Source organism: Pleurodeles waltl, chromosome 9 (assembly GCF_031143425.1).
Source record: "Pleurodeles waltl isolate 20211129_DDA chromosome 9, aPleWal1.hap1.20221129, whole genome shotgun sequence".
NCBI classification, from domain to species: domain Eukaryota; kingdom Metazoa; phylum Chordata; class Amphibia; order Caudata; family Salamandridae; genus Pleurodeles; species Pleurodeles waltl.
This window is the reverse complement of record NC_090448.1, coordinates 649,044,235-649,072,121: the sequence shown is the minus strand read 5'-3', so window position 1 is coordinate 649,072,121 and position 27,887 is coordinate 649,044,235. Positions and strand designations below refer to the sequence as shown.

At 43.2% G+C, this 27,887-nt stretch overlaps 1 protein-coding gene across 3 annotated transcripts in view; it reads right to left on the bottom strand.

Annotated features, from left to right (window-relative positions):
- The window catches only part of CLASRP (CLK4 associating serine/arginine rich protein), a 664,783-nt gene that overhangs the window by 40,342 nt on the left and 596,554 nt on the right, over window positions 1-27,887 (bottom strand). The window lies entirely within an intron of this gene.

Below are 27,887 nucleotides of genomic sequence, written 5' to 3'. Positions count from 1 at the left end.
AAATGACAAACAACCCTTAACTCTTAAAATCCAATTACTGAGCAGGAAGGATGGGTGTGTCGGTAAGGAATCTGAGGCCACAGAGAGTCTCAACCAGGAAAGCCATTACCAACGGTAAGTAATTTGTTCCTCTCATAGAGGCTTCTAGCCGCAGATTCCTTACTTTAGAATAGAAACCCAAGCAATACTGAGATACAGATTAGACTCAAAGGTCCAGAAGGACGGAATGGGCAAGGTGAGCATCACGCTGGATTTGACTGTCCAAGCAGTAGTACTTGGTGATCGTGTGCTTGGAAGCCCACGGTGCTGCCTGCCAGATATCGAGGTCACAGACCTTCACACTGAGCTTTGAGGGTTCGAGTCCAGCTGGACTGCACGGCGGTGGTGAGATTCACGTATAGCAACTAAAATTACTATACGTTAAAAAAAAAACATAGACATTCACACAAAAATAAACCTAAAGTTACAGGGATGTTAAAGTAAGGTTCTGAATTTACTCATACAGAACCATAATAATTTAGGAGTTGTAGTTAGAGTTCTTTCAAGTGACGAAAAGTCGCACCCTAAGGTAACTATAACTTGCGCCTTTGCAATGCACAGCTAATTATCCTACATATTATATAATTGATATATTCTATGCCATCTTTCTTATTCTCACTGCTACATTTGCAATAAAATGATTGACGAGACAAGTGTGCATGGTGAAGGCGCGAGTTATAGTTACCTTAGGGTGCGGGATTTCGTTACTTGAAACAACTCTAACCGCAGCATTTCCATGGTACTGTACGAGTAAATTCAGAAGCTAACTGTAACGTCCTTGTAACCTTAGTATTTTCTGTGAATACATATATATAAATAAATAACACTTAATACATACCTGCAAAATACTTACATTTATAAGTACATTTTTTGTTTTTTTACCAAGCATATGTCTTTACCATTCAATGCTTTTACAATGAAATTTGTTGTAAAGGCATTCTTGGTCAAGGCATACTTGTGATAAAAAAAGAAATGTTGTAAAAAAAATTGTGGTAAATACTGTTTCGTTGTAAAGGCATTTGTGGTTTTCCAGACATGAGGCTTTCCCGGGGAATGTACAGATTGACTAACAGCAAGAATGACAAACCCCTCCCTGTTGCGTAGGTTCTCATTATCCTTATGAGGCTACTGGATCACAGCGGCAGAATCGCAAGGATTGTGGGGTACTAAGTACAATTCCACACCATGTGACGCCTGTCGGCCTAATCTGAGTTTTCCAGCTAACGAGCCGCACCTCATCTCTGCCCAAGAACAGTGATGATTTTAGCAACTTGGCAAATGACCACAAAGACTTCTCAGGGGAATCATGGTCGATCAGATCTCATCCCTTCCTTTCAATTACATTAGTCTCACACAGGCCGAGACAAACAAAGGCAGAATATAGTTCAATAAGGATTTATTGAAATAACAGCATCTTAGATAAAATGGCATGTTTTGCAAGAACTAGGATTATAAAACACACCAAAAGCAAAAAGGTGACAAGGAGTGTGAAACACAAAAACAGTCCCACCATACTGTCACTAAGAGTGATATATATATATATATATATATAACCTAAAACACTCCTTCCAATATCAGGAGAACCAGGACACCTCCAATATGAAAATTCAGTTTATTTCAGCACAAAATCCAACGCGTTTCGGCAACAGCCTTACTCATGAGTAAGGCTGTTGCCGAAACGCGTTGGATTTTGTGCTGAAATAAACTGAATTTTCATATTGGAGGTGTCCTGGTTCTCCTGATATTGGAAGGAGTGTTTTAGGTTATATTAGGGTCTCTCGGAACCCATCCAGGACCGCTGTGTGGAGCACCTGCATTCCGGGACTTGGTTACGAATATATATATATATATATATATATATATATATATATATATATAAAAAAAAAAACTTTCCTACCTAAGCTATGTTAGAGCACAGCACAATAAGCCCTAATCCACCCTTCAGGTTTCCCCCTGGGAAGACATCATCCCCCATACAAGAGCAAGGAAGCCTGTAAGCTAAAGAGACACCATCCCCATATAGGTCAGGGATTAGGTAGTCTAGGCGAGCAGCTGTAGTGAAGGCTATCAGCATGCAGTTGTGTTCATCTGGCTGGAATCTCCCACTAACGTATATGGGACAAAAAAGTGTTTTTATAATAAGACGGCTGATATTCTAAAAAAAAAAAAGGTCCCCATGTAGGAGATGTATGTTTCTGTGAATGTTGGATACACAGCGTATCACTTTTGCCGGCAACTCTGACTGCAGCCTTGAGGAAAGCACAAAGTGAAATGCTAAGAACATGATGCTGGTGAAGGAACAAATAGAGAAAAAGAAAACACTGCAAATGTGGCTAATGCTAGAAAAATAAAGCAATGGTGGATAAAATGTATCTGGACTCAGGTATCTAATGACAGGCCTACTTTGCTAAATAACGGGTATAAAATATGGCTAAATTAGCTATACAACACCCTCCCCTTACCGTTTTAAAGACTAAAATGAAAAAAAAAAGGCTAATAAAATCTATTTATAAAAGCATTTACAACATAAATGTCAATTATGACAAGTTAACAGACTGTAGCATGTAGGAAAAGGACAATTTAAAACTTCAGTAGTGGCGCCAATAGAACCGAATTCAAACGTCAGTGTCATTTTTAGAATTACCAATTCTGTCGGGGACAATAGAAGCCAGGAAATATTCCACTTCAACAGGTGGCAAAATATCCAAATCGTCGCCAAGAAAAACCGTAGCGCACTCTTGTTCCAAAGCCTGAACTCCGGCTGAGGCAGCAGCATTCCGTGTTGTGCCCAATGATGAGTTAAGAGATGCATTATCCACAAAGGTCAACTCCTAGACAGCTTCCTGTAGCAAACTCACCCTCAACGTGCATTTCTGGTAATGAGCCCTCAGCGAGATCAACAGATCAGTGTCCAATGAAAGTAAGCGCCATGTAGAAAGGCAGACTTTCAGTGCACATTCGAAAAGGCATCAAAATGCAGGCTGCAAACATTCCAAAACCGGCCTGAATGACAGACCAGTCGCACTCCAGTTCTTTCAGGAGTGCTGCTCCGAAATACTGCATCATGCATTCAGGAAACCTTTGCGCTGGTGATGTGCTTTTAGTCCTCCTTGTTGTGAAGGGACAGCCATTACATAGAAAAAGTAGCAACAACAATGTCAAGTATTTGGAAATCCCCCGAAAATACTCGAAAATATTGAGTGTATGGCTAAAGGTATTAATTCACATCTGAAGTAGCAATGTGAGGCCAGATCTCTGCTACTTCTCGTTGTTGCGTTGGGGGGAACATGTGACAATTTGAGAAACTGAAATGACATAAGCTAATCCGGCTCACATTCCAGCTCTCACTGTTAAGGAGCACATAACTTCCATTTGAGAGCACCTGGAAAGCAGGTCTAATCAAGGGGACTGGATCTCCCTTCAGATAACAAGCTAAGTTCGCTACTGAGGCATTTCATGCCCCGTGCAAGGACAGCTGTTTACAAACGATCGAAGGGCTCACAGAAGTCTTGCATTCACTACAACTAGGAAAGACCTCTTCCATGCCATTTAAACATTTGTATGAAAAGGGAAGCTCCCACACCTCATGTTTGTAACTATCCCCCAGCCTTTCATATCTGCCTACTGAAATGTCTTTCAAGCAGGATGTAAATTGAAGTGTTGAAATAGGCAGATTAATAACCCTGTGTATCAACCATTCAGCAGAGGGTTTTTCAACCACAGCAAAAGGCAACTTTTCTAATTTCTTGATGTTTGGCATGACATAAGTCGCTTCCTTCTTAGCCATTATTTGTTGTTGACGCGTTAAATTAAATGTTGAAAATATGTCACTTGCGCTGACGTGTTTGCCAGGGAACGCGACCTACTTTTAGTGTTTGTAGTGTCCAACCTAACTGCATGTTGGACCTTAGTTGACTCTGTCCATGGTGTAAAGATGACATGTCACTCTGTACGAAGTCTACTGCAGAAGATACCATGTTGTTTAAAGTGTGTATCCACCCGGACAAGGTGTTAATATCATTATCTACAACGGCTAATGCTTTCTGTAAATTTTCCTGATCAATCTGCCTTAACGAGGCAGCCGCTTCTTGATGGGAAAGTTTACATATCTCATTATATACTGCATACAAGAAGCATTTTTTTGCGTTGTCTTCTGGGGTCTAACAAGAAGTCCTGTAAATTGTATCATTAGACAGAAGACCGAGGTGCTCTTTAACAGCATCTGGTGAGGAACATTTTAACCACTGCTGGCATAATTTTCCTACCCTATATGTTCTAAAACCCTCTCGTGGAGTTTACAAAACGTGTATGGCAGCCATTGGGGTCTACCGGCCACAATAACCACCCACCAGGATGTGGAAGTGATATCTTAAATGTTCCATTCTGAATCCATTCATCGAGCTGTTCTTCAGAAACATTTATATACTGTTGCCATTTTTTTTTTCTGGGTAGGAATTCTGGGTGCTTTCAATTCCTTAAAATTAGTCAAGCCTAACCAACTTGTTTGTTGTACAGTCTCATTAAAAAATATTATTTGAATAGGTATCAGGCATGCTCTGAATAAAGCTTCCTTTCCCCTTATTTGCCAATTTCTAGTTCGCCACACACTAAGTCTGTTGACTTCAACCAATATTCATTGCCTTCAATTGCTAACCAGGAAGCAAAGGAATCAGAATAAATTAATTTTGTATCGGTCAATAAAAATGCTGACTTTCCATCACTGGCAATTTAAAATAATATGACTCAGCATGTTCAACATTGTGCCCAGAGAAATATGCACATTTTTCAGTATAGGTTTTGGAACTCCCCACTGGTGGAGTCGGACAGTGTTCCCACTGTGTGCAATTAAAAACCCAGAGAAATATGCACATTTTTCAGTGTACGTTTTGGAACTCCCCACTGATGGAGTCGGACAGTGTTCCCACTGTGTGTAATTAAAAATAGTATTTGGGGTACTTGCTCTGTGAATACAATGATGTCCATAATAATTATAACAGAACATATCTCCATATTTTCTTTGGGTTGATACACATCCTCATACGGTAAATACGGTATAATACTGTAAATCATACTTCATAGAATTAACTGTTTTCACATCACAATCATCAGAAGGTAATGCCCATGTATCAATAAGAAGAAAACTATGACAGACCCAATCCAAAGGACCAAGTCAAGTACAATTAATAAAAGCCATAGATAATTCCATGGAAGAATGAAATAGTTTATTTTAAGCCAAACTCTCAGCTTACGTGCTCTTGACAGTTCTGTTGCAGTAGAGGCAGATGAGTCAGTGAAAGTGTCATTGATGTAGGCAAAATAACCAGAAGCAGTTCGTGCAAAAACTGGAGCAGTGTTTGGAAGAGGAGAGCTTGCAGAAGTCTCCCTCAGTGGTTTATAGTAGACTATGCCATCTGTTTGGGTAAAGTTTGAGTAGAATCACTCAATATTGTTATTACTTGTAGCAGAAGAAGTTAGTGGAACCAATAAAAGATCATTTTCCACCCTCCCCAAGTGCAGAAAGGTGTCAGCGTTACTGCTTAAAATCTGCAGAGGAACATCCTGGTCTGTAGAGAGAGTGATTTGGGTACTAATCCCCTAGGTCTGCTGTGCAGAATCAGCCAAATTGGGTAGCTGGACATTGTCGATGGAGATGAAGTGATTTTCTTTAGAAGCAGGCAGCGGTGGTCGAATGAAAGTTCTGGTAACATGTGTTCCTAGGACTGAAACCGGTGCACGATAAGAAGGACCAAAGTCCCTTTTCACATCAATCTCTTCATGCATTAGATCCCCAACTTTTGGAATCCAGCCGGTAGATGTTACTGGTACATTCCTTATTCCCAAGGAGGCAGTACTGACAGATGCGTTTTCGTCACAAACTGTTGTTAGTCCTGGAAGAAAGTGACATGTTCATTTATGTCAAAAGGTATATTTGCTGCCTCCACGCCAGGACCATCAAGGTCTGGAACATACATTCTTGTTCAGAACAGGCAATCGTATGAAGTATGCCCCACAGGGACTTCTGGGCAGATTGTTAAGTGCTCTCTGGACTCAATACAGGTGTATAAGCCAACTACGTCCCGTGCCTAATACTCTGTCTGTTTAGGATTGCTTTAAACCTCAGATTCATCGCTCCACAATACTATTCCCCTCAGGATGGAATGGAAACGAGCAATGCAGTTGGACCCCTAGCAAAGCCAGAGCGTCCCTAAAAGGCCCTGGAGGCAAAAGCAGGGCCCTGGTCCAAGTGGAAAGCCGCAACAGCATATGTGCTGATAAAGACTTGCAAAACAGTTAGAGCGTCAGCTGGGCATTGTGGCCAAACCCATAGAAATCTGGAGCATGGGTCAACAGTGACTAAAATGTATTTGTATGCACTGCCAGGTGTTAGAGGACCACAATGGTTCAAGTACACACATTGTAATGGTTTGTTGGATACCAGGAGGGGTGTCAGCATTGGGCGATTGTTGATGGGCCCTTTTATTTGTTGGCAGATGTCACAACAAAGGACATACTGCTTGGTCTGTTTGTAGAGACCTGGCCAACATTAATGTGCTTGTAACAATGATATTGTAGCTGCCACACCAGCATGGGCAGAAGCAACTCCCTCAAACGCTGCTTTGATGAATTCTGGTCTTTGTTGGCAATCACATGATTACCCATCCCTGGTATAACTACAAGGGCGTACTGAGGTACGATAAGCAGTAGGATTATTTGGCAGGATATGCTTTTGCTAAGGGCATGCGTCAGCCGAGGCTTTCACAGCTGTCAGTGTTTCATCATCCAATTTCATTCTCAAATGAGTTACTGCAGCAACAAAAGCTGTAGCTACTGCTGATTTGGCTGCTTTATCAGCCAAGGTGTTGCCTACAACGTGCATTTCAACACTCGGATGTCCTAGTGTATGTACAACATGGACATTGGGCAGTATTTCCTTCAGATCTGCTACTTTGCCCCACAGAAGCCTGTGTTTAATGGTGTTAACTTTTGAATCTCTGAACCCATTCTGGCACCAGTAATGCAGATATTCATTAAAGGACCGGACACAATAATACAGCTGTTCAGGGTCTGTGTGTTCCAGTGCCATCACCAGAGCCTTGGGCTCTGCTAGTTGTGCAGTGCAGCCCCCTCAGGTCTGCGTGTAAGTGGGTTGTGGCTGGAACTTGCCATATTTCATGTATCCACTCATATCTGTGCAAGCAGATTATTGATGTTTTGTGCCGATAGCTGGTTGGGCTGAACTATGGGTGTACATAATTGTTTTATACTGTTCCAATAGGCAAGGTTTTTGCTGCAACTGGGTATTCGAGTTCGTATTGCACAAATTCTTGAGTTTGCAATCTTGAGTCAAAAATGTAGTCAACATCAGCGGCCGCCAGAGACGTTGCCCATTGGATCCAACGTAGATGTAATGCTTTAGCGTTCGGAATGCTAGCTTTGGTCACAGCCTCATGGGCCGGGATGGGGAATGCAACAATGATGCGTTTCTCCTGGGCCAGAGGTCTCTCTTTGATGACAGTGATCTGAACAGCAGTGAGAATTTTCTCAGTGGGAGCAAAGCCTTGTTCTGCTGTAGATTACGAATGTGATTTGTATGCTATTGGGACAGTAAACCTCACTGAATGTTACGTAGGTGAAACCAACGGCACCAGCTATTACTCTGATGACCAAGTGCTTTTTGCTGTCCCTTGTATGTAGGTGTTTTGCTGCAAGCATGTCTTATTGTAATGCTCTGAGAATGCATGTGTTTGACTGTCCAGTACTTGCTGGTAAAGTCAGGACGTATGAAGTCATATAGTGGTTCAATGCGTTGTGCACTGTCTGAAGTATAAGTTCTGCCAAAATTGAAAAAGCCCAATAAAGACTCTAGCTTTTTAAATGTGTTTGGAGGTTGTAATTGTGTGCATTTGTTCTAGAAATTGGGGTGCAAGGCTCTTGCCTTCAACTGATAATTTGTATCCCAAGAACAGGACACTAAGGAAGGCTATTTTTATTTTTTTGAGATTGAATTTGTGGGCGAATTTGGCAAATCACACAACAATGCGGGCTACCCATCTTATATGATGCATAAGGTCATCTTTCGTAAGGTAGATATCATCCACGTATGACAACGTCTCAGGGTCAATATTGTGTAAAATAGAAAAACACAAGCTGAGAACAATCATGGATTTTTCTTGTACCCTTATGGGAGTCGCCAGACTTTTTTCTCAGAGCCTAACGTGCTGAAACTTGTTTAGTCCCTACTTTCAGGTGCTATATTTTGGCAGAAGAACCAGTTGGAAATATGCCGGTTCGTTTGTATTTTTTGTACAATATGTTGTTCATAAGGGCTGTGCTGTGTGCGTTTTGTATAGTAAATGTGCAAGTGTGACTGGCAAATGTCTGTAATCTAAGACTATTCTGTAAGAATGGTTGGGTTTGTTAACAGGGAACAATGGATTGTTCACTGGTGAGACACAAAGTTCAATTACACCCTAGTATTCTAACTGTGTGAAGATTTCCCTCACGGGTGCTTTAGCTTCATGCTTTATTGGATTTTGTGATTGAGGTTGGGATTTAATTGGTATTACATGATAGGGGGAAACTTTATCCCACCCTACGTGGTTGTGGCATAACGCAGGTGCATGCAGCTCTGTCTAATCAACGGCGTGAATCTCTACAAGCTTTCTGGGAACAAGGGGCAAGAAAGATTTTTCAATAATCTCTTCCCCATAGGGGAGATCGTGGACAAAATCTGGAAGCCAATCCATTTTGGCCAATAAAATATCATAAATCGTGAAGATGCGGTTCCAAAAGGTAGCATCAATTGTGCGTTCAATGTCCCTCTCCAACTATATAGTTGCTGTATACACCCTGTCGGGCATGGAGACATGCATGTCCGCAGTCTCTACTTTTAAGTAGTCATCAGTTGCTTTCACCTTCAGATGCTCTTGAAGATCCTTGTGATCTATTGTGACCTCTGCCGCACTGTCTAGCAGTGCCAGTGCCTACTTTCTGTTCTTCAGTAAAGCCCTCTTCCTGAGTGGCAGGTCGTATTACAACTGCTGCCACTTTTTTCTTTTTGAAGTGGGATTTTGTTGGGGAAGTTTCACTTCTTTCTTAAAAGAAACGTCAGACTAGCTTTGTGGTTTCTTTCCCAGTTTCACGTACTCTGTTCACTGCTCTAACTGCCCACCTCTCTCACTGCATTTTTCCAGTGAGTCCTAAAAGAACAAGAACAGCATGTATCAGTATATTGATATCTGTCAGGCGTTTTTAGATTATCTCTATTTCTAAGATTATATCTGTTTTGAGGGGTCTCCGAATGCAGAGATTCTCCTCTGTCTTTTTTAGGTGTTTGTTGTTTTTTATCCCAGCGCTTTTGGGAACCTTCAGGTGCTTGCTTAGTAGAATCCTGTAGGATGTTGGCTCTGTATGCACTATTTCAAAGTAAGGAATAGTATGCACAGAGTCCAAGGGTTCCCCTTAGAGGTAAGATAGTGGCAAAAAGAGATAATACTAATGCTCTATTTTGTGGTAGTGTGGTTGAGCAGTAGGCTTATCAAAGGAGTAGTGTTAAGCATTTGTTGTACATACACAATCAATAAATGAGGAACACACACTCAAAGACAATTCCAGGCCAATAGGTTTTTGTATAGAAAAATATATTTTCTTAGTTTATTTTAAGAACCACAGGTTCAAATTTTACTTGTAATACTTCAAATGAAAGGTATTGCAGGTAGGTACTTTAGGAACTTTGAATAATCAAAATAGCATACACAGTTTTCAAATAAATCACATATAGCTATTTTAAAACTAGACAGTGCAATTTTCAACAGTTCCTGGGGGGAGTAAGAGTTAGTTAGTTTTTGCAGGTAAGTAAACCACCTACGGGGCTCAAGTTTGGGTCCAAGGTAGCCCACTGTTGGGGGTTCAGAGCAACCCCAAAGTTACCACACCAGCAGCTCAGGGCCAGTCAGGTGCAGAGGTCAAAGTGGTGCCCAAAACGCATAGGCTTCAATGGAAATAGGGGTGCCCCGGTTCCAGTCTGCCAGCAGGTAAGTACCCGCGTCTTCGGAGGGCAGACCAGGGGGGCTTTGTAGGGCACCGGGGGGGGGGGGGGGGGGGGGGGGTATGGGAGAGACACACAAGTTAGCACAGAAAGTACACCATCAGCAGCACGGGGCGGCCGGGTGCAGTGTGCATACACGCGTCGGATTTCCAATAGGTTTCAATGGGAGACCAAGGGATCTCTTCAGCGATGCAGGCAGGCAAGGGGGGGGCTTCTCGGGGTAGCCACCACCTGGGCAAGGGAGAGGGCCTCCTGGGGGTCACTCCTGCACTGGAGTTCCGATCTTTCAGGTCCTGGGGGCTGCGGGTGCAGAGTCTTTACCAGGCGTCGGGATCTGGGAAGCAGGCAGTCGCGGTCAGGGGGAGCCTCGGGATTCCTGACGCATGCGTCTCTGTGGGGGCAACTCTGGCTACTCACGGTCTCGCAGTCGCCGGGGAGTCCTCCCTGAAGTGTTGTTTCTCCACAAGTCGAGCCGGGGGCGTCGGGTGCAGAGTAGCAAGTCTCACGCTTCCGGCGGGAAACGCAGTTGTTTTAAAGTTGCTCCTTTGAAACAAAGTTGCAGTCTTGGGTGAACAGGGCCGCTGTCCTCGGGAGTTTCTTGGTCCTTCTAGAGCAGGGCAGTCCTCTGAGGATTCAGAGGTCGCTGGTCCCTGGGGAAAGCGTCGCTGGAGCAGTGTCTTTAGAAGTGGGGAGACAGGCCGGTAGGGCTGGGGCCAAAGCAGTTGGTGTCTCCGTCTTCTCTGCAGGGTTTTTCAGCTTAGCAGTCCTCTTCTTCTTAGGCAGCAGGAATCTGAGTTCCTAGGTTCAGGGGAGCACCTAAATACAGAATTTAGGGGGGTGTTTAGGTCTGGGAGGGCAGTAGCCAATGGCTACTAGCCCTGAGGGTGGCTACACCCTCTTTGTGCCTCCTCCCAAGGGGGGGGGGGGTCACATTCCTATCCCTATTGGGGGAATCCTCCATCTGCAAGATGGAGGATTTCTAAAAGTCAGAGTCACCTCAGCTCAGGTTGCCTTAGGGGCTGTCCTGACTGGCCAGTGACCTTGTTTTTCTCATTATCTCCTCCGGCCTTGCCGCCAAAAGTGGGCCCGTGGCCGGAGGGGGCGGGCAACTCTACTAGCTGGAATGCCCTGGGGTGCTGTAACAAAGGGGGTGAGCAAGGGGGAGGTGATAAGCATCTCCACCCAGTACAGGCTTTGTTATTAGCCACAGAGTGACAAAGGCACTCTCCCCATGTGGCCAGCAACATGTCTTGAGTGTGGCAGGCTGCTAAAACCAGTCAGCCTACACGGGTAGTTGGTTAAGGTTTAAGGGGGCACCTCTAAGGTGCCCTCTGGGGTATATGTTACAATAAAATGTACACTGGCATCAGTGTGCATTTATTGTGCTGAGAAGTTTGATACCAAACTTCACAGTTTTCAGTGTAGCCATTATGGTGCTGAGGAGTTCGTGCATGACAGACTCCCAGACCATATACTCTTATGGCTACCCTGCACTTACAATGTCTAAGGTTTAGTTTAGACTCTGTAGGGGCACAGTGCTCATGCACTGGTGCCCTCACCTATGGTATAGTGCACCCTGTCTTAGGGCTGTAAGGCCTGCTAGAGGGGTGACTTATCTATACTGCATAGGCAGTGTGAGGTTGGCATGGCACCCTGAGGGGAGTGCCATGTCGACTTACTCGTTTTGTCCTCACCAGCACACACAAGCTGGCAAGCAGCGTGTCTGTGCTGAGTGAGGGGTCCTCAGGGTGGCATAAGACATGCTGCATCCCTTAGAGACCTTCCCTGGCATCAGGGCACTTGGCACCAGGGGTACCAGTTACAAGGGACTTACCTGGATGCCAGGGTGTGCCAATGGTGGAACAAAAGTACAGGTTAGGGAAAGAACACTGGTGCTGGGGCCTGGTTAGCAGGCCTCAGCACACTTTCAAATCAAAACTTAGCATCAGCAAAGGCAAAAAGTCAGGGGGTAACCATGCCAAGGAGGCATTTCCTTACAAATCCTTATTAGATCTACCTTGTAATTGTGGTTTAATGGATCTGGCCCACAGAATATCTCGACCAATACTAGAGTAGGTCTCAGCGATAATCTTTGGCAGCTCACGTTCTTGATCCTGTGCAGGAATATCCCGGAGACGCATATGCACTGCTAGTGCAACTGCTTCCCCTTTAAGGTTACTTAGGGCCATATGTACGACCACTTTTCCCCATAGACACAGAATGGGGAAAAACCTTTGCTACATCTGGCGCTTAATCCGATCAAAGCTACAGTGGCAAAATTGCCCATTAATTGCATTCCCAAGTCAAGGGCTGAGGCAGCCCCATATTCATATTGAATTTGTTTTAAAACCTCTGGAAGATTGGCAAGTGCTGGTGTACCATGTGCAGTAGTACAAAGCGTGCCAAATACTGTGCCCCATGTGTTGTAGTTATCTACTGTGGGAATGATCCCAAATGGCAAGCACAGAGTGAAGATTCTATGTTTGTCCTTATAACCCATATGGGGAAAGACTTCTTCCAGCACTTTTATTTTTTGAGCTAACCAAAACGGAATTTCCGCCTGCTTGGCGGGTACATTACCCATGATCGAATGTACAGTTGCAGTGTTAATGCCTGGTGTAGATGCGTGTGGTTGCGCTGGGGCAGCACATGCTGGGTTAGTATTTAATGTGTGCATCAAAACTGTACTAACAGTCTGTATATTTCAGTGGGTTCTGAATATAAGCGGTGAACCTCGGCTACTTCTAAGGTTGCTGCATCAGGGTGTGGTGTATATGTGGCCAATAAAGGCCAGGATGGGCAATCATTGCTCAGAGGACCTAACCTAACGTGTAGTATTGTATGTGGTAGGGCGCCATCAAGCCATTTATTATGGCCTTGATTAGATAGTGGTATTTCTAATTATGCATAAGCTCTGTATTGTGCAGGTATGTTTGTAAGTACCTAGTGATGAAATGCATTTGTGTTCCCATCAAATGCTGGAAAAGTGACCCAAGAATAAAATGTTTCGGTTCTGTAGGCAGGATGAGCCTCAACAACAATTGTTGCTCGACCCCCCTGGGCTGTAAGGCCATTTGCCAATAAGTGTGCATTAAGGGGCGGTCGCATATTTACAGCAATTGCTACCCATTGCAGGTTTGCCATGTTAATAGTAAGGGTGTTTGTTCAGAGATAAGCACACCAAGTGGGGAGTGATCCTTTTAAGGTTGAAGCTTGAACAACCTACAGCGTTAGATACTACCTACTTAGCGAATGAGGAAGCCCTCAATACCACGGACGTCTACTTATATAGTATTGAGGTGTTGTCTTTAGCCTTTAGTGAGACAAAGATACTAAGGAGGACCCGAAAATGAGTGCCTGATCAATTGTTGGTGGCTCCATGCCACGTAGGTACTCATTATCCTAATGAGGCTACTCGATCCGGCAGCAGAATTGCAAGGATTATGGGGTACTAGGTATAATTCTACACTATGTGACGCCTGTCGGGCTAATCCAGGTTTTGCTGCTAACTAGCAGCGCCTCATCTCTGCCCAAGAACAGGGATGATTATGGCAACCGGGATCATGACAAGGAAGACTCCTCAGGGGGATCGTGGTCGATCAGATCTCATCCCTTTCTCTCAGTTACATTAGTCTCACACAGGCAAAGACAAACAGAAGCAGAATATAGTTCAATCAGGATTTACTGAAGTAAATGCATCTGAGATAAAATGGCACATATTGTAATAACTAGGATGATGAAACACACTAAAAGCAAAAGAGTGACAAGGAGTGTGAAACACAAAAACAGTCCCGCCATACTGTCACTAGGAGTGATATATTTCTTTCTTACCTAAGCTATGTTAGAGCACAGCATAATAAACCCTAATCCGCCCTTCAGATTACCCACCTGGGAAGACATAATCCCCCATACAAGAGCAAGGAAGCCTGTAAACTAAAGAGACACCGTCTCCATATAGCTCAGGGATTCGGTAGAGTAGGCAATCAGCATGCAGTCGTGGTCATCTGGCTGGAATCACCATCTAACGTGTATGGGACCAAGGAGTGTTTTTATAATAAGACAGTTGATATTATAAGAAAAGGTCCCCATGCAGGATATGTATGTTTCTGTGAATGTTAGAGACACAGAGTACCCACTTTTGCCGGCAAACCTATCTGACTGCAGCCTTGAGGAAAGCACAAAGTGAAATGCTAAGAACATGATGCTATCCTAGGCGAAAGAACAAATAGATAGAGGAAAAAGAAAACAACATCACAAATGTGGCTAATGCTAGAAAAATAAAGAGATGCTGAATAAAATGTATCTGGACTAGAGTGCACAATGGCAGGCCTAGGTTGCTGAACAATGTGTCTAAAATATGGCTAAAATAGCTGAACAACATTCCCATTTCAAGCAAGACCAACTTTGGGCAAAGGCACAAATTCGAAGAATTAACGAAGGTTTTTTGGTTCCACTTAATGTTATTTTTTAGGCAAATAAGCAATACCTCCACCAGTGTGTGCCTTTACAGTTGATTTTGCTCTACAAGAAAAAACTAAATACTTCTTATACACAAAATCGGTGCAGGCCCAGGGTTCCTGCAAAAATAAAATCATGGCATGAAGGTCCATTAAAGAATCCAATTTCACATCTTCCTGACATAGGTCTACCATATTCCAAGATAGAAGAATATCCCTGGGGTAACCTCCACCTCACCAGATGCATTTTAATTACTGTTGAAGCCATTCAATGTTCCTGGTACCCAACTCCATTTGGATAATTCATCCCCTCCGCTCAGGCCCCCAAAGGACACAATTCTACAGACTCCAAAATTTTTATAACTCTCCTCTATTGGCCTACCAAAACAGTAATACCCATAAGATTACCAGGGGTGGAATGAATTAGTGGGCCACATTGATACTGAATCAAGAAACTTTTCCTGACTGTTCGCCTTAGGAGTGTTACGATTAAACTTCATCTCAAGCTTTACACAGGTTAGGTTGTTACCCCTTGTAAGGAAATTTGCATCACCATGACGAAAGAGGCCCCCTTCTCCATAATGGGGAGACTAGGCCAGTGTCATGCAACATGTCTAAAAAAAAAAAAAAAAACTGCCATCCACCAGATCCTCATATTAGGGTCCTCTGTTGCATCAAGGGGAAAGCGGGGGTGATATTAATCATGGTTTGCCATACCCCTTCCTTTTATCCCCTGTACCAGGCCAGTGAAAGACAAAAGACAGACAACCCAGAAGGCATGGCTCTGGATGGTGCTGGGACTGGAGTCGAGCGACACCTATCCTGCTCCATATCGGAATCAAAGATGATGGGGACGGCAAGTGCAGCAGTACAGGAGCAGGGTCTAGAGATGGTCACAGTTTCAGCACCACTCCAGCACATATCCAAAGGGCCCGACTAGTGCTGAGGCCTTACTCTTTGAAGGGGAAACCAGGGAGGGACCCTCCTGAACCCACTGGGCCAAAAGGTGCCCCAGATGGGTCAAGCCCCCCAAAAAGGAGGTGCATGTTCTCACAGAACTCTCCAAGTTGGATGGGGGTTGCTTCGGGAAAGTTGGGGCAGCGCAGAGCCGATCCTGGTTGGGCTCCGCACGGGGCCTTGAGTGCCAATGCTCTTGCCTAAACAAGGATTTGGAAGGACATGGAGAAGTCGAAGACCTCTTCAGCTTCTTAGATTTCTTCTTTTTATGTGACTAACCTGATGACTGCTTTGACCGAGATGATGACTGTCAGGTGCAGCTCTGCGACTGGTCCAAGACCTTCTACATGACCTGGATCTTGATTGTCATGGGATTTTTTGGCATCAGGCAGGGAGGCGCTTGACGGAGTGCTCACTCAGGGCCTACGGGTGTATGGCACAGCAACTGTCTCAGGCCTTCAATTCACGGTCCCTCTCGAGGTAATACAGACGGACTAAATGACGGTCTTCCACAAACATCTACCTGGGACAGGCACCACACGGTTTGAAACAGCTCGATTCTTAAGAGGGATACTGTCACACCAAGAGAAAAGTATTTGTCAAAAAAGTGGGTGACAAAAGTAAAAAAAAAAAAGCCAGTCTAAAAGTGACTATGGGCTATCTCTTCACGGATCTGCATTAACTGGTGCTGAAAGAAAAGAAATTACGTCAGCGTGTAGAGGTGGCACCTATACAGGCAAAGCCGAATAACCTCTCCTACTGGCGCACAGGGGTACTGCACACAAATACCTGGATCCAGTCTGATGCTTGGGGATAAATCGAAGGTAAAGAATCTGTGGTAGACGTTTCTATCAGATAAGGTAACCTAAGATAACTCAGTGGGCTAATTGGGTCAATGCTTAAAGTTTTCTGAAACCTGCAGCTCATAACCAGAATCTCAATAGAGCCGACTTAGACTATCATCACTAAGGAGCTAATGAAATACCACAAAGTGCAAGTTCTTTAAGAAAACCATGGCAGATCGAAACTGTCACAAAGTTAACAGCCATGCATCAGTAGCCAAGCTGTTCACTTTTAAAAAGACAAGCTTTACCCTTGGGGAGACAGAAGAAGGTAGAAAGCAGGAACATGTTTAGAAGACATTAACTGTGTACTGAGTGACCTGGTTTCGATTAGGGAAACTGATTGATACACTTAAAAGTCACAGAGGTCACCTTCAGTCACATCTGCTCTTTCATTAAGAGTAAAGGCAGGTTCTTGCATGTTCAAGGAAGAGGTTCTTTCATCTCTTTGTTCAGTAGATGATATGAATCGATGTATTGTGTACTAATCACTGGTAACTATTAGCAGTACATTCTAAGATTCCAGTCTGCCTTTAACAAAGACCACCTTACCCCGAATAACTGTAAAGCTTACAGAAAATGCAAAGGGAGACAAAGAGATTGAAAATCTGCTTATGTAAAAAAAACTGTTTTTGAGAGTACTGACACAGAATTTAGTTAATCTCAGAGCCCATCAGGATTGAAAAGGGAATAAAAAAAATACATCTCGGGCATCTATGGTGATTAGTGTTCACCGATGGGAATCTATTACTTGAGTATGCTATTAGGTATCTATGGCATGGTGGCTCCTTTTTGACCTGGAGCTTGAGCTGGTCAGAAAACCCAAATGTCTTTATTTGGGCAGACATCTGGCCCTGATGGTTGGATAGCACCTCCACGAAAGTAGGCATGACTTTTCAAATCCTGGACGATGCTTCTCTTTATGCTTCGTTTCAGCATAGGCAGCAGTTGTGGATTCTCATCTGCTCATTATATCAAACTGTCCTCATGCAGGTCTTTCAATTCAGCTGGGCTTTTGTTCAAGTCTTCTTGTGGCTCAGGTCAGTGCCTCCCGTCAGGTGTAGTAAACTCCTCAGAAGAGAGGCTCTCCGATTCTCTCCCAAGTTCACAGCGAAAACAGGACTCTGCAAGCTTCCTGGGCGTGGCACAAGTCTGGCGGGAGAAAGTCTAACACAGATTCCACTTTTGGCCATGTGGCTCATCTGTTCCTGCATGGGTGCACATCTGCTCGGTGTTCAGAAAATGATGTTTGAGTTGTCCATTCCTTGTACAATTCCAGTACTCTTAAGGGGGATTCCAAAGCCAACCATAGGATCTGCAAAATCTTAACTTTTGTGGACCTCACTACATCCTAGAGGAGTATCCTGTTTTTATTGCTAACCACATTTCAGAGGCTTCAAAGTCCTGCTTCCTTTGATATGCAGACTCCCATAACATTGGAAACGGTTGATAATCAAGTGTCGTCCAAGGAAGGGGAAGTTCCTTGGACAAAGAAAGGCCTGGAGACCTTTGCCTCCCACTAGGGGCAAACGGTTTGAGGAGGGGGAAGGAAGGGTGCTGATGAAGCTGATAGATCTGAGAAAAGGGGCATTGCCAGATCGACACAAAAGAGACCACCAATTTGTGCAGCACACACAAGGGGTTCCAAATGGATTCCACCATTTATCCATTCACGTTCAAATCACACAAACATTATTTTGGCATGTCACAATTTTGGAGGCTGGCAGGATCTTTACTGATGACAGCTGGATGGTAATTGTCACTGAACAATACTGCCAGCTACAGCATATTCTGTGTGAAAGGCAAGTCACATTCATGTAGAAAGGGGAGTAATCTTTGGGTGTTCCTTGACGACAAACAGCTATAGTGCTAATAAACGCAAAATATGACATGGGAGTGCATCCAATGGGGCTGGCAAAATTGGGAGGTTCTCTCTGTTGAGCAAGGGAAGGGCTACTTGATAGCAGAACTTTGTGACCCCATGCACAGTACTTCAAGAAGACCAATATTAGCAGTTTCAGAAACAAAACAGACATTCATATGACAATGCTAAAATCTCTGATAAAAAACAAAGGTGATGATTATTGTAGACACACGAAATTTAGTGGAAGCCAGTTATTCTAAACCAAGGTTTTAATGTTCCCAAAGCATATCACTAAGCAGGGGCATGCATTTTGAGAGAGGGGATAACTACTAAATCAGAAGAGGAGGCCAAATAACGCTGCAGCAGGGAAGTATAGTGCACTGGGTTTAACATAATCAATAAATGTAATATGATCCGCACAATGATAGATCATATTAAGATTAACTTACTTTACGTCTCTCAAAGGAATGCTTACTAAGGCTGCTTAAAACTCTAACTGGATAGTGCCCAGACAATGCAGATAACGTTTGATCTGTTTTACTGCTTTTTCTCCACTCCTTCTGAGAATGGTCTTAAATGGTAGTTGCCTGATAATTTTATGACTGTGAAGGATATGGAAAATGTCACTCAGTGTACATCTGTTCGTGGCATGTAGTTCTGCAGATTCACATGCTACGCATATCTCTTCCGACATCTAGTGTTGGGCTCGGAGTGTTACAAGTTGTTTTTCTTAGAAGAAGTCTTTTCGGAGTCACGGGATCGAGTGACTCCTCTCAGTTACAGGGCGCATGGGCATCGACTCCATAGTTACATTGTTTTCCCGCAAAGGGTGAAGGAAGGAGTGATAGAGTATAAGAATATAAAGAGGTGTCCATGCAAATGTAAATGTATCTACATATATACAAATGATAAACTTAAACGACTAAAGGCTTCCAGGGAGGAGGGAGGGTGCATGTGAATCTGCCGCACTACATGCCACGAACAGATGTACACTGGGTAAGTGACATTTTCCATTCAATAGCATGTGTAGCTGCAGATACACATGCTATGTTTAGACTACAAAGCAGTTAATCCTCCCAAAAATAAGCGGTGGCTAACCTGTAGGAGTTGAAGTTGTTTGAAATAATGTCCTTAAGACAGCTTGGCCAACATTGGCCTGTTGCTTTGAAAATACATCTACACAATAATGTTTTGTAAATGTATGAAGAGTTGACCATGTGGCAACTTTATATATATATATCTGCCATTGGTATGTTTCCTAAGAATGCCATAGACGCACATTTTTTTCTTCTAGAATGTGCCCTAGGGGTGATCAAAAGTTGTATTTTTGCCTTAATGTAACATGTTTGTAAACATCTAACAATCCATCTTGCTAAACCCTTGTTTAAAGATAGGATTGCCTTTATGTGGTTGCTGAAAAGCAAGGAAAAGTTGTTTCATTTCCCTAAAATGTTTAGATCTATATAGCACATAAGAGCTCTTTTGAGGTCCAAAGTATGAAGGGCTCTTTCTGCAACTGAGTCAGGCTGTGGGAAGAAGATTTGCAATTCCACTGTTTGGTTGATGTGAAAAGGAGATACTACTTTTGGGTGAAATTTAGGATTTGTTCTAAGTACAACTTTATGTTTGTGTACCTGGAAAAAAGGTTCCTCAAGAGTGAATGCTTATGTTTCACTAACTCTTCGTAATGCGGTAATAGCTACAAGGAAGGCAACCTTCCATGTCAAAAATTGAATTTCACAAGAGTGCATGGGTTCAAACAGTGGGCCCATGAGTCTGGTAAGTACAATATTTAGATTCCAAGAAGGAACAGGTGGTGTTCTAGGTGGAATGTGTTTTAATCCTTCCATGAAGGCTTTAATAACAGGAACTCTGAACAGAGAAGTGTGTTGAATAGTTTGTAAGTATGCAGATATTGCAGTAAGGTGCATTTTGATGGATGAGAAAACAAAATTTGTTTTTTTGCAAATGGGAGTAGGTAACATACAATATCCTGTGTATTGATGCTGTAAGTGGATCAATGTTTTTAGACTGACAGTAGTAGACAAATCTTTTCCATTTGTTAGCATAACATTGTCTAGTCGTAGGTTTACATGCTTGCTTGAGTACTTCCATACATTCTGATGTAAGGTGTAGGTATCCAAATTCTATGACTTAAGGAGCCAAATTGCTAAATTGAGAGCACTGGGGTTTGGGTGCCTGATTTGACCTTTGTTTTGTGTTAATGAATCTGGTCTGTTTGGGAGTTTGGAATGGGGTACTACAGACAGGTCTAGTAGTGTTGTGTACCAATGTTGACGCGTCCATGTTGGGGCTATAAGTATCATAGTGAGATGTCTGGCGTAGTTTGCGGACTAGAAATAGAAGTAGTGGGACGGGGATAAAGCATAAGCAAATATCCCTGAATAATTAATTGATCCATAAAGCATTGCCCTTGGATAGGAGATGTGGGTGTCTGGATGCGAAGTTTTGGCATTTTGCGTTTGCGATTGTTGCGAATAGGTATATCTCTGGTGTTCCCCACTTTTGAAAGTACTTTAGAAGTACTTGAAAGTGAATCTCCCATTCGTGTATTTGTTGGTGATTTCTGCTTAAGCGATCCGCCAGCTGATTGTGTATTCCTGGAATGTATTCTGCTAACAGATGAATGTGATTGTGAATTGCCCATTTCCATATTGTTTGGGCTAGTAGGGACAGTTGAGATGAATGTGTCCCGCATGGTTTTCTGAGGTAATACATGGTTGTCATGTTGTCTGTTTTTATCAGAACAATCTTGTGTTTGATAAGGGGTTGAAATGCTTTTAGGGCAAGAAACACAGTCAATAAATCTAAATGGTTTATGTGAAATTTCTTCTGATTGGAATCCCATTTCCCTTGAATGGTATGGCTGTGGAGATGGGCTTCCCAACCGATCACTTATGCATCTGTTGTTATTATGGTCTGAGGCACAGGGACTTGAAATGACCGCCCCTTCATTAGATTGCTGAGATTCCACCACTGAAGGGACGGGTGCGTTTGGCGGTCTATCAACACTAGATGTTAAAATTGACCTTGTGCCTGAGGCCACTGTTGTGAGAGGTACTGTTATAAAGGCCTCATGTTGAGACTTGCATGTGGTACTATCGCTATGCAAGATGCCATAATTCCTAGAATTTTCATGATAAACCTTACAGTGTATTGTTGCTTTGGCTGTATGTGTGGTATGAGATTTCGGAAAGCCTGTATCCTTTGTGTATTTGGATATGCTAGGGCTTTTTGAGTATTGAGAATAGCACCTAGGTAAGGTTGTACTTGTGCTGGTTGAAGGTGAGATTTCTGGTACTTTAGAGTGAATCCTAGTGTATATGTAAGGGTTTCTATTACATACTGAGTGTGTTGTTGACATTGTGAAATGTTGCTTGATTTTATTGGGCAATCGTCTAGATATGGAAAGACGTGAATGTGTTGCCGTCTTAAGTAGGCTGCTACTACTGCTAGACATTTTGTGAACACTCTTGGAGCTGCTGTTATGTCGAATGGCAGAACTTTGAACTGGTAATGTTGTCCTGTTATGATAAACCTGAGGTATTTTCTGTGAGCTGGTTGGAAAGGTATATTGAAGTACGCTTCTTTGAGGTCTAAAGCAGTCATGTAATCTTGTTGTTGTAGTAGCAGCAGAATGACATCCTGCAGAGTTACCATGTGAAAATGTTCTGACAGGATGTATATAGATTGAGAGGTCTGAGATCTAGGATAAGCCTTAGAGTGCCATCTTTTTTGGGAATGAGGAAGTACAGTGAGTATACTCCTGTTCCTTGCTGAGAGGGTGGGACCAATTCTATTGCTTGTTTTAGTTGTAGAGATTGTACCTCCTGTTGCAACACAATGTTGTGTTCTGGGAACAATTTGTGGTAATGTGGTGGAATGTTTGGAGGGGTGGAGATTAATTCTAGGCAACAGCCACTGCGGATAATTGATAACACCCAGTTGTCTGTGGTGATATTTTACCAATGAGAGTGGAATTGTTGAAGTCTCCCCCCCCACCCACAGGAGAGGTGTGGGGGGGAGGGGTGGGAAAGAAGTTACTATTTGGACAGTGCAGTGGCTTGTTTTGAGGTTTGGAACTTGCCTTTTCTTCTAAAATACTGTCCTCTATAGGATCCTCTAAATCCCCCTCTCTGATATTGTTGTTGCTGCTGTCCCTGCTTTGTTTGGGGGGAAGAAGCTTCAGAGGATTGTGGTTTAAATCCCCCCCTAAACTGTGGCCTGCGAAAGAAGTCTCTATATGGTGTGGTGTATAATTCTCCAACAGCTTTGGCAGTATGCGAGTCTTTCCTCAGCTTCCCTATGGTCGTATCGACTTCAGGCCCAAATAAGTGTTTCTTATGAAAAGGCGTGTTAATTACTGCCTGTTGGATTTGTGGTTTAAAACCAGAGGAGCGTAACCATGCATGCCTTCTTATTGTAATGGCAGTATTTACACTTCTTGTTGCTGTATCAGCAGCATTTATGGCAGACCTTATCAGGTTGTTACTTATGGCCTGGCCCTCTTCTACTATCTGTTGTGCTCTCCTCCGATGCTCTTTTGGGAGGTGCTGTATGAGTTCTTGCATCTCATCCCAGTGGCTCTATCATATCTGGCAAGAAGTGCTTGCGAATTCACAATTCGCCATTGGTTGGCGGCTTGCGTAGTCACTCTTTTGCCAGCGGCATCAAATTTTCTGCTCTCTTTATCAGGTGGAGGAGCATCCCCTGAAGATTGGCTATTAGCCCTTTTTCTAGCAGCACTCACCACCACTGAATCTGGAGGAACTTGGTGTGTGATGTAGTCTGGGTCTATAGGAGCAGGTTTGTATTTTTTGTCAATTCTTGGAGTAATTACTCTTGCTTTGACCGCCTCACAAAACATTTGGTCTGCATGTTTGACCATTCCAGGCAACATGGGAAGGCACTAGCATCTAGACTGAGTGCAAGACAGAGTGTTGAACAAGAAATCTTCCTCTAGGGGCTCAGTGTGCATCAGCACCCCATGATAAGTAGCTGCCCTGGAAACAACCTGCTTGTACACAGTAGAGTCCTCTGGTGGAGAAGGCTTGGAGGGGTATAAGTCAGGATCATTATCTGGAATAGGATCCGGGTCATACAGATCTCAGGGACCCACTGTATCTCCATGAGAGTATGGTGAGTGATTTGGAAAAGGCAACAATGGTGGGCTATTGTGTGGAGGTGAAAAAGATAGCTGTGGAGAATGAGGAGGAGAAGTAGGGACAGGTACAGGCTCCTCTTTTTGTTTTTGGATTTTTGCTGGTGTTTGAGCAGAATCTAATTCCTTTTGAAAAGCCAGCTTAATTTTAGTTTTTAAAGGAGGTGCTGTAATAATTCTGCCAGTCTCCTTGTGTATATGGATTATAGATTGTCTTTCATACATAACCTCCAATATAGGCTGAATCTCCATGTCCTCATCAGAAGGTCTGTAAGATTCTTGCATTGGCTTCGAGGCTTGCTTGAGTCAGCTTGAAAGTCCTTGTTCCTCTGTATAAGAGGCTTTCTTCTGTTCCAAAGTTTGGATCTTTTTCGGTCCCAAAAATGAAGTCTGCTGTTTCGGCTCCGAAGCAGGGCGTTGAAGTTTCAACTCCGAGCAGTGAGGACGCTTACTTGAGTCTGAGGCAGAACTTTTAACCGACTTACTCGACTCACAAGTGGACGGAGGAGTGGCCTTTTTCGGTGCCGAAACCGCAGGTCGATCGACGACAGTCTTTTTTTTGGACCGAACCATGGCCTTCCGGCAGTGGTGTACCCAAGGCCTTTGGTACTTTTTTGTATGTGGGCATAGGGGCAGACGTACTCACGTGCTGGCCGGCAGTGATAGGCGCATCTTCTTCTGATTCTCGGAGTCGGTATCTCGGATGGAGACTGCTGTCTGCGCCTGTTCTTCCATGACATCGGGATGCTCTGTACTCTTCAACACCATCTCTAAACTTCATGCTCTTCGATCTCTCAAAGGCTTCTTGGATCGAAACGATCGACAGGCCTCACAATCCTCTTCTCGGTGGTTCGGATAAAGACACAAATTACAAACCAGATGTTGGTCTGTATAGGGAAACTTTGCGTGGCACCGAGGGCAGAATTGACATGGAGTCTGATCCATCAGGCTTCCACGCGGTAGGCCCCAAAAGGGCGAAATCTATATTCCGACTGTACTATCAGTTCGAGGCTAGATGGAACACGATCAAAACAATATCGACAATTAAATTAGTTTTCTAAGGTTTCCGATTCGAAATCTCGCAGGGAGAGGAAACTCGTCCGAACCAGACAGCGGAAAGAAAACAATCTAACAATGGAGTTGATGTTCATGCGCACTGTAACCGAGAGGAGGAGTCACTCGATCTTGTGACTCTGAAAAGACTTCTTTGAAGAAAAACAACTTGTGACACTCCGATCCCAACACTAGATGTCAGAAGAGATATGCATAGCACGTGTATCTGCAGCTACACATGCCATCGAACATATATTTATAATAGTATAATTACTTTGCTCCCATTTTAAACTCACTGCAAACAATGCCTTTCTGTGACAAATGCTATGCTAATATGTTGGTGCCTTTTATTGAACCATACATGAGATCCTCTATGAAGTTGCAAACTTTACAGCAAGAAATTAGGGCCAGCTTCTCCATGCAGAGACAGTCTTAGAAAAAATAAAAGGGAGGTTGCACTCCATTGGGAAGGATGTCGTTTGCAGCACCTCCCTAATGAAAATTGGAAAAGAACAGTTCAAAAACTATTGACCCACTCTTTAAAGTTCCCACCAGAAAGTTAAGAGAAAGAAGGCAGGTGGATGAACTGAAAACTTGCAATAAAGTACTCAAACAACCATAGTTATCTTAATATAGCACTCTAGAATGGAAGACAAACTGACACCACAACGAAATGTATCCTGTTTCCAGACTATAACATCTGATTGAGAGCACGATTCTTTTTCCTTTAGAGACGCCTATTTCTTTGTGAGGTAAGTGTAGAAAGCTGGCTCTTTTATATAGTATATCAAAATGAGATATATTGTGTAAAGAGTCCAGGGATTCCCTTTCAAGTGGACCGGGGCTTGCTCTAGCAATCCCAAGGTGCTCTCTAAGGGGTAGAGGGGTTAAAGCAGCCTTAGGGCTTATCAGTAAAGAGTGTTAAATGTCTGCAAATATACAGTCAATACATGATGAACACGACTCGATAGGGAGATCTGGACAAATTTATAAAAAATAACAAATATGGAAGATGTTACTCACCCAGTAGAGATTTATTTGTGGGATGTAGTGCTGCCAATTCACATGCTCTGCATTAGTCTGCCATCTAGTGTTGGGCTCTAAGTGTTACCAGTTGTTTTTCTTCGAAGATGCTTTTTTGAGTCACAAGATCGAGTGATTCCTCCTCTTGGTGACAGTGCACCCTGGCATCGAGTCCTTTGTTAGAGTGTTTTCCCGCAGGAAGGTGAAGTAAAGAGTGAAGAAAAGAAGATGTCCATGCAGTGTATATACATATTTACATAAAGAAAGTACTATAACGGCTACAGGCTTCCGGGGAGGAGGGAGGGCGCATGTGAATCTGCTGCACTGCATGCCATGAACAGAAGTTTACTGGTTGAGTAACATTTTACTTTCAATGGCATGTGTAGCTGCAGATACACATGCTTTCTATAGATTGAAAAGCAGTACCCTCCCAAAATAAGCAGTGGCTAGCCTGTTGGAGTAGTCTGAAATAGTGTTTTAAGCACTGCTTTACCAATATTTGCTTGATGGCGAGATGACACATCCACTCAGTAGTGTTTAGTAAATGTATGTGGTGTGGACCATGTGGCTGATTTGGCTGGTTTATTTCCTAAGAATGCCATTGAAGCTCCTTTCTTTCTAGTAGAATGTGGTTTAGTAGTTACTAATAGCTGTCTTTTAGCTTTAAGATGACAAGTCTAAATACACTTTACTATCCATCTGGCTAATCCTTGTTTAGAAATAGGATTACCCTTATGAGGTTGCTGAAAAGCCACAAAAAGTTGTTTAGATTTTCTGAAATCTTTTCTTCTATCTACATAACACGAGAGCTCTTTTAACATTAAGAGTATGAAGAGCTCTTTCAGCAACTGAATCTGGCTGTGGAAAGAAGACTGGCAATTCCTCTTACTGACTGATGTGAAATGGTGAATCTACTTTAGGTAGGAATTTTGGGTTTGTCCTAAGTACTATTTCATTTTTGTGACTTTGGACAAAAGGTTCTTCTAAAGTGAATGCCTGAATTCCACTAACTCTTCTTAAGGAAGTAATTGCTACTAGGAAAGCAATCTTCCATGAGAGAAATTGAAGAGTGCAAGAATGGATGTGTTCAAGTGGTGGCCACACAAGCCTTGTGAGCATAATATTAAGATTCCAGGCAGGAGCTGGTGAACCTGTAGGTGGAATAATTAAGGCCTTCCATAAAAGCTTTTATGGCAGGGATTCTCAACAGAGAAGTACGCTGTCTGTTTTGGAGGTAAGCAGCTATTGCTGTTAAATGAATTTGCTTTTTGTAAATGAAGCAAATAACAGACAATATCCTGTCCAGATGCTTGAAGTGGATCAATGTTTTTGGGTTGACAGTAATATACAACATTCCCATTTAGCTGCATAGCACTGTCTGGTTGTAGGTTTGCATGCTTCTTTTAGAATGTCCATACATTCTTATGGAAGATGTAGATATCCAAACTATGACCTCAGGAGCCAAACCGCCAGGTTGAATATACTGGGATTGGGATGTCTGATTTAACCTTTGTTTTGAGTCAATAAGTCCGGTGTGTTTGAAAGCTTGTGATGTGGAACTACAGACAGATCCAACAGTGTTGTGTACCAGTGTTGACGTGCCCAGTTGGGAGCTATGAGTATCATAGTGAGGGTGGTGTGATGGATTTTGTTGAACAGAAATGGAATTAGTGGGAGAGGGGAAAAAGAGTAAGCAAATATCCCTGACCACTTGATCCATACAGCATTGCCCTTGGATCGAGGGTGTGGGTACCTGAATGCGAAGTCTGGGCATTTTGCATTTTCGCTGGTTGTGAATAGGTCTATGTTTGGGGTTCCTCACATGTGGAAGTATTGTTGAATCACTTGTTGGTGAATCTCCCATTTGTGTAATTGTAGACTCCGAAATAGATGGCAATTTTTTCAGCTCTGAGGTGGAAGGCTCTGTTTTTCATCTCGATCCTGAAACCGGTGTGGGAAGCTGTTCGGTCGAGCGCCGAATGCACTTTTGTCTTAATTTTCAGTGCCGAACCAGAGGGTAGGTCATCCGCATGTGTTTTTTGAGTCCTACCATTAACTGGCAAGTAGTGGAGGGCTAAAGACCAGTACTGAAGTCTTTCTGGTTGTCTTTGGGTGATGGGAAGGAGCTGACGTACTCAGATATTTAGTATTCAGAGAGGTGTGTCCACCCCCCCCAGGTCAGTTCCATCCCTAAGGTGAGCTGCCTGATGTGGACACTAACTGCTGTGGATCTGAAGATGGCGCAGGGAGTTCAGGTGGATCGTTTTAAGGACTGGGATGGGTTTAGAGAAAGATAGAATTACGGTAGGTACCAGTATATCAATGATGCATCTGTGAACTGGATCATCTAGGAGCCAAAAGTTCCAGTTTATGGAACGTTTGTTTTTCTTTTAGGAATCCTTGTCATTCATCTTCAGTTTAC